The following is an 8,245-nucleotide window of genomic DNA, read 5'->3' on the forward strand; positions in this document are numbered from 1 at the left end:
ATGTCCCAATCTACACCAAATTCACTTTCAACATAACAATTTCATGCATTCAAACTCATACTTCTTGTGAATGGTACATGCATGTGAGATATAACTTCCATTTCAACTCAAATTGTACAAATGGTGGTCACAAGCATGGATTCTAGCCAAGATTCTACATGGATCATATTTTTCATGCTCAACTATACTGATTCATGGCAATTATACACATGCATGCATTCCATGACTTCAAATTCACCAAATACAACATAATTCTTGTTCTTAATCACCATTCAACTTTGAATTTACAAAATTACAATACTAAACTCATGAATTCACAACCCACTACTCACCTAGAAGCTTAATCTTCCAAGCTTATGCTTAATTCTTGAGTGTAGCTTCAAGATTCCCAAGTTTCTTGACCAAACCTTCAATCTCCTACACACTCTCTCTCTCTCTCTCTCTCTCTAATCGACCCTCTCTTCTCTTCTTAGAGTAATTTTCGGCTCAAATGAACAAAGAGAGGAATTGAATGTGTAGTGTCCCTCTTCATAAGCCCCATTAGTCACAATTAAATAAGATTAAACAATTGAGCACTATACCACCAATTTAATCTATTTAATTCGATCCGAAACAGTTTTTAATTAAATTTCACTATAGGCTCTAAAAATTACGCCAATCACAATGGCGCAGTCAATTTCGAGTTCTGTGGCCGATAAGGCCCCCAATTTAATTTTCAAAGCAGATGATCAAACAGATATTCCTACGGTGAACAGATAGAAATTCAAAACCTATCTTCACATAAGTGGAACACACACACGATCATATCAAACACATAATCATATTCATAATAAGGACCAATTAGCTAAATACGGAATAGGGTTATCACAGTTTTCCCCCCTTTAGGAAGTTTGGTCCTCCAAACTTATTTTATCTCTAGTTGAAAGCAACTCGGGAGACTTTCTTATTCAACGGTTCCAATCCTTTTGATAGTTATCTGCTTAGTCTCAAAATCAGGCAACACTCTATTCTCAATCAGTCAGAGACTTACCTTTCCCGCCATACAAGGCTTGTATGGTGCCATACCGAAACTAGAGTGTGAGTCGTTGTTGTAAGCGAAGTCTGCCAATGATGGATAGATTTTTCCAACTTCCCTGAAAAATCTAAGACATGTATTTAGAGCATTCCTCCCAAAATCTAAAAGTTCCTTCTGATTATAAATCAATTAGCGGATGAAAGGTAGCACTGACTCACAATCCAGTTCCCATCGCCTCTTGAGGGCTTGTTAGAATTCAAACACATTTTAGGATCCCTGTCCAAAACAATAGATACTAGGATCCTATGCAAACGAGCAATCTTGTCGATGTAAACAGTTGCTAGTCTATAAGCATCATACAAAAATTTCACAGGGAGGAAATGAGCAAACTTAGTAATCCTATGTACAATAACCCAAACGGGACTTATACCCTGGGTGTCCAAGGCAGCCCCACAATGAAATTCGTAGTCACATATTTCTATTTCCATTCCGAAATGGAGAGAAGTCGAAGTAGTCCCATCTATATCTGATGTTCAACTTCGACTTGTTGACACCGAAAACATTTGGACACAAATTCAACGATTTCCTCGTCACAGAAGTTCAATTCATTCTCCAATAATCCCACAATTCACAATCTAATTCGGTATTTATTTCAAAGACTCATCACAGTTTTCCAAGGTCAATCAAAAGTCTTCAGGAATATAAAGTGGATTCAGATACTGATTCCCGAATCAACAAAGGTAGCATCAAAGCAATTACCCATACAATGCACACAGTCCACCTATCCCCATAATACTGATTGTAAAGTACAATAACATCGAAGCAGTCAATTTCTAACACAATACGCGTGTTCTCAATTCATTCAACGGTTTACGGTTTACAATTCAGTTCAATATTCAATCCTCTGTTCCATCGAGTCTTTCCACACTATCTGATGGTCGTCAAAAGCATAAGGCAATTCATATACTAATCTCCATGGCGTCAAAGGTAATGTTAAAACAGTCAGTCACATGTTAAACACAATTTACACATCCTCAGAGCCCCAATTGCAAAATATAATGGCACTAAACAGTTATTTACACAAGACGTACTGAATTCACGCATTTTCAGACAATCAGGGTTTTTCAAAGCTTCTTGGATGTCAATAACATCTACATAATACCAAAGGATGACATTCTGGACAAAACAAGGAAATAATCATCTTGGAATCAAAGCACACCCGTTCACGACCGTCGGTGGCCGACCCGAGATCGATTAGACAAACCCACCCATACAAAACCGTTGGTGGCAAAAGAGATATCTCAACAATTGTGCTACATAGGCTTAATGTCCCCTAGCATGAAAGGACGTCTCAAGAATGTCATCAAAACAAACACAATACCACTCACCATAACCTGATTTCCCAAAATCCGACAACACTGAAGCAGACATATGAAACATATTCTGATTAGTCGAGAATAAATATTCAGTACTGTTTATAATCAAATCAATCTGTTATCATCAGTTCCCATAGCGTCAAACAAACAAGAATATGACAATACACAAGCATTGTTCTTTAAGACACCCAATCACTGGATTTGCACAATTCACTTCATTTCTAACACATGTGTCCTCAATGGTTGAAGGTTGATTCTCAATGGTGTTCATGGTTAAATCAATCTGTTGGTAGCCCACAGAAGGTCCTTCAAATAAGTCAAGTATTTCAAACGGATTCGAGTTTTGGGTCTATCAGTTTTCCTACCAAGAATAATCTGGCTATTTATTTACAAGCAATTCTTAACCCCCTTTAACAAAATCAGATTAGATAGAGGGGTCTTATTAAATTAACCCAAGCAAGGGTCTTGTCAGATTAAATCAAACAAAGGTCCCATCAAATCATATCCAATGAGGGTTCTATCAGGGCAAATCAGACAAAAGTTCTATCGAATTGAATCAGATAAAAGCTTTCTCAAATATGGTAAATTTGGTTCTATGAGGCATACTTCATTTGCTTAGGTACATGGTCAATAGTTCCACAACTGTCCTAAGTTCATCAATTCTCCAAGTCATATCAAAGTCATTCATCACAACTGTTCATATCAAAGTATTTCCAGTCATGTACAATATGGCATTGTCCACATAAGTTCAAGTATGGTTGCATGTACGTGTAGTTATTCAGATCAAGAGGTATATACCATAATCAATCTAGTAGTTCCCAAACAAGTCTTATATGCAAATATATGGTGCACAATAACACATTAAACAAAGTTCCTTGGTTGCACATAGTATAGGATTTGTTACGCAAAAGTTCCAAATCAATCGCAAAGCATAGGTTTACAAGTCACGCTTAATATAGTCACATAGTCCGGTCAATTTTCTACCAATCAAAATACATGATCTCGCAATTAATAGGGTTCGTTATTTGGGGTGCTCAGCTCAGTCACACAATCACAGAGTCATAATTCCAGTAGTTTAGTCATTGAAGACAGTAATATAACAAATCACCCTGAGCATAGGTTCAGATGCATATGTGCATGTGTAGAGTCAATCAATATCCCAATACATATTTCACAAATTTCCCAAATGGAGCATATACATTCAATGAATACAGTCTCGACCTTGTGGGTCTAACCAATCTGGATATACATGCAGATACGAAAGAAGATGCCGATCCGAATCAAATAATATCCCAAGCAAAGATGTACACATGCACTAATTCAGAATCAATTAACACATAAGCAGTCATTTATAGACAGTATAAGTACCTGGAATAACGGTCGCATTATTCTGAGCACTTTCTAGGATGAGTGTGGTTACTCCATCCTGATTAGCAATTCCTGCCATTGGTACGAATTTAACTGAGGCAGAAGATTTATTCACATTTCGTTCAGCTCGGTGATAGTTCCTTACCATATGGTCCATTTTACCACACCTATAACAAGCCCCAGAAATTCGATAGCAAACTCCTCGGTGTTTCTTACACTGGTGGTGGCAAAGGTTCTTGCCATAGTGGCAACTGACGTTGTTGTCTTAAAATCTTTTCCATTTCTTGTACTATTCTTTGCAGTCTATCAAGTCGAGCTATGGAAGAGTCTGCCAACTCATATGCCCTTACTTTATCCATGTTCTACACAAATTCTTATTAAGCCTTGCCAAATACCGAGATGCCCAATACAAAAATAAACACAGATACACATGCGTACATTCGCTCATAGGCACATCGTTATATTCCCATTTTATGTATCGTCAAGGCACAATTAATCACATACGTAGCAGATGATTGCATACTTATCAGATATCGCATGCTAAACATTTACTAAGTAGTTATATACTCAAATCATGTTCATATTTCACATAGACACCCATTTGCAGAATCGAATGCACATAAGCAACTTTTCATGACTCATATGTTCATGTATGTGCATTATAATAAAACAAACTTGTTGTACATATTAGTGTAACAATTCATATCTCATATAATCACATGTTCTCACCATCTGATTAAACTTGCATTATACTTTATACAAAAGATTCACAGGTATGCATATACTAAAGAGCGTAGTATTCAAATAATTTCCAATGCAAGCGAATTACAAACTTATAATACAAAATCATTCACATTAAATATTTAAACGTATTCTTGATGCTTTTAGATTCATACTTATCACATGAATGCATCCTAGATCTTCTCTAGACGCTTATTACTCTTTTGGACAAGTGTGTGAGTTATTAACTCGTGCTTTGATACCACTCTGTCACGACCCGAACCCGTCCCTATGGGTTAAGGCCATAACCGGCCAGTAATCACGAGATTACCTACAGTCTCAAACCAAATAAGACAAAACTCATCAGAGTAAAGGGTCCGAATGGAAGCAAATTTAAAACCTTGTCCATAGAGCCGTGCTTATATGCACATCCTAACATTCCACATTTACACATATTAATAACTCACAACAGAAAGTATAGTAGGATAAGGTTCTATACAGACAAGATCATTCACATCTAAGTTAGCCAAACAAAACTATACACAGACGTATACCAAAATCCTCGCCAACATGACGAAATACACAGAATGGCAAAAGGGCGAAGACGTGTCTCGTGCGTGAGACGCAAGGGCTGACTCTTCAAAACTTTGGTTGTTCCATACAGACTTCACTGAGGCTGGGTCTGGACCTCTCTAGGCTCACCTACAAACACATGAATGAGCGTGAGCGAAAGCCCAGTGAATAATATCAAATAAAGAATACACATTGGAACAATATACCGCAAACGGCCTTGGGCCCAATTTATATTTCTAACTAATACACACGTACATAGACATATGTAAGTTAAGTAACTGCGGTTCCAAACACATCATACGGCCTCGGACCCAATTCATTCGTATCATTCAGGTCAAACTGGCCTTTGGCCCATTCATACTTTTATGTCAAACTGTTATTCATGTCAAACTATCATTCGTGTCAAACTGTTATTCATGTCAAACTGTTATTCGTGTCAAACTGGCCTTGGCCCATTCATTTATTCATGTTGAAATGGCCTCTGGCCCATTAATTCATGTCAAAACGGCCTCTGGCCCATTCATTCATGTCAAACGGCCTCTGGCCCATCCATTCATTCTTGTTAAAACGGCTTCTGGCCCATTCATTCATTCTTGTCAAAACGGCCTCTGGCCCATTCATTCATTGGTATAACAAACATTGTCCCCCAATCGAATCAACGAATCTTATAAAACTTATATGGACATAAGCAATTGGACAATAACATATTTCAGATATCTTTGTTAAGATATTACTCACAGTGATCGGCTGATTGATTTGCCCTGGAGCTTGACCCTACACATCACATAACACATATGGGTCACAATCGATTCAATCCGTTCTTAATTCACATATTCCTATTTAGGCTTAAATCTTATTCTTCTAACTCATTTACAATGCTCAATGTATGCCTAAGAGTACTTAGAAGTGAAAGGGAACGGAAAACGGAACACAGAATGCATTTCCAAAATTTCAGAAAACAGGGTCCCCGCTCGAGCGTGGACTTCCCCGCTCGAGCGAACCCATGAGGTTTGCAAAAGTACTGGACACATCAAAATTACGCTCGAGCATGAACTTCCCTGCTCGAGCGGACATCCAAGTCTGCAAAAATACTGGGAGCACGAAATTCACGCTCGAGCGGCGGTTTCCCCGCTCAAGCGAACATCAAATTTTCTAAGTTTTCCAAAACATGTTCTTGAGCTCCAATTCGACATTCAATGGTTCTAGATGCATGCTTTTGGCTCAAACTTCACATAATCATATACTAACATGGTACCAACACCAAATTACAACACAATAGAGCTCAATTTCACAAATTAATCACATGCATGTCCCAATCTACACCAAATTCACTTTCAACATAACAATTTCATGCATTCAAGCTTATACTTCTTCTGAATGATGCATGCATGTGAGATATAACTTCCATTTCAACTCAAATTGTACAAATGGTGGTCACAAGCATGGATTCTAGCCAAGATTCTACATGGATCATATTTTCATGCTCAACTATACCAATTCATGGCAATTATACACATGCATGCATTCCATGACTTCAAATTCACCAAATATAACATAATTCTTGTTCTTAATCACCATTCAACTTTGGATTTACAAAATTACAATACTAAACTCATGAATTCACAACCAACTACTCACCTAGAAGCTTAATCTTCCAAGCTTATGCTTAATTCTTGAGTGTAGCTTCAAGATTCCCAAGTTTCTTGACCAAACCTTCAATCTCCTACACTCTCTCTCTCTCTCTCTAACCGACCCTCTCTTCTCTTCTTAGAGTAATTTTTGGCTCAAATGAACAAAGAGAGGAATTGAGTGTGTAGTGTCCCTCTTTATAAGTTCCATTAGTCACAATTAAATAAGATTAAACAATTGAGCACTATACCACCAATTTAATCTATTTAATTCGATCCGAAAAAGTTTTTAATTAAATTTCACCGTGGGTTCTAAAAATTACGCCAATCACAATGGCGTAGTCAATTTCGAGTTCTGTGGCCGATAAGGCCCCCAATTTAATTTTCAAAGCAGATAATCAAACAGATATTCTTACGGTGAACAGATAGAAATTCAAAACCACATATCTTCACATCAGTGGCACACACACATGATCATATCAAACACATAATCATATTCATAATAAGGACCAATTAGCTAAATACGGAACAGGGTTATCACACTTAAGGTATGGGTTATTATTGAGATGGATGATATATATATACATACATATGGATTTAGTGACAATGATGTGTTTTGTGTGAAATTGATGAAGGGTTGGGCAACCAATTATGGAAGATTGTGGAAAGAGACTTGAATTAAGGGAAATTTATACTTAGAAGGAAAAGCCCTAAAATTTAATATATAACCCTAAAGATTGTTCTTGATTTGACTTAAAGGGTAATTGATTAGTAAAATTGGCAGGTCCTTGTGATTCCTCGTGATGTGCTTAAGATGTTATTGTTTTTGAAATGTGTTGAGGTGCCCACTTGCCCGGATTGTGTAAAGACGACAAATGTAGGAATGTGTTGAGGTACACACTTGCCTGATTCATGTGAGGACGATGAATGTGGGAATGTGTTGAGGTGTCCACTTGCCAGATCGTGTGAGGATGACAAAAGTGAAAGGTTTGAGATGTCCACTAGCCATCCGTGTGACGACAAAGAAATGTGGAGATTGAATGTTGAATTGTGTGCTGTATTATAAAATTTAAAACAATGAATATATGGGTATTAATAGAGATCATGCATATTTTAAATCAAATATTCATATACTTGGTTAAATATATTCTCTACTGGGCAATTGCTCATTCCTATCTAATAATATTTCAGGACATGAAGAGCCACAACCAAGCCAATGAAGAAGAAGATGTCTATCTCTTTTAATATCTAAATTTTTGTGATCTTTGAAATTGTAATATAACTGTTGAACTTTTTTATTACTTTTATTTTGAAATTTTGTGTCTTTTGTATTAAGTGGAACAATGTAATTAGTAAACTCAGAGGACAATGTAGTTTGTCGTTTTCTCTAGCTTATTAAACTGTGAGATGTATCTTATAATTTTGTAAATTGAATCTATAGTTCAATGAGAAAGATAAATATTGGAATTGAATTATGTTGTTTGGATTTATGGAGCTTGTACTTTTAAACAATGTTTTAAGAACCAAATCGAACCGAACCGAACCAAACCGAACCAACCGGCTGG

This window comes from Camellia sinensis, chromosome 15 (genome assembly GCF_055761805.1).
Source record: "Camellia sinensis isolate YWXY chromosome 15, ASM5576180v1, whole genome shotgun sequence".
NCBI classification, from domain to species: Eukaryota; Viridiplantae; Streptophyta; class Magnoliopsida; order Ericales; family Theaceae; genus Camellia; species Camellia sinensis.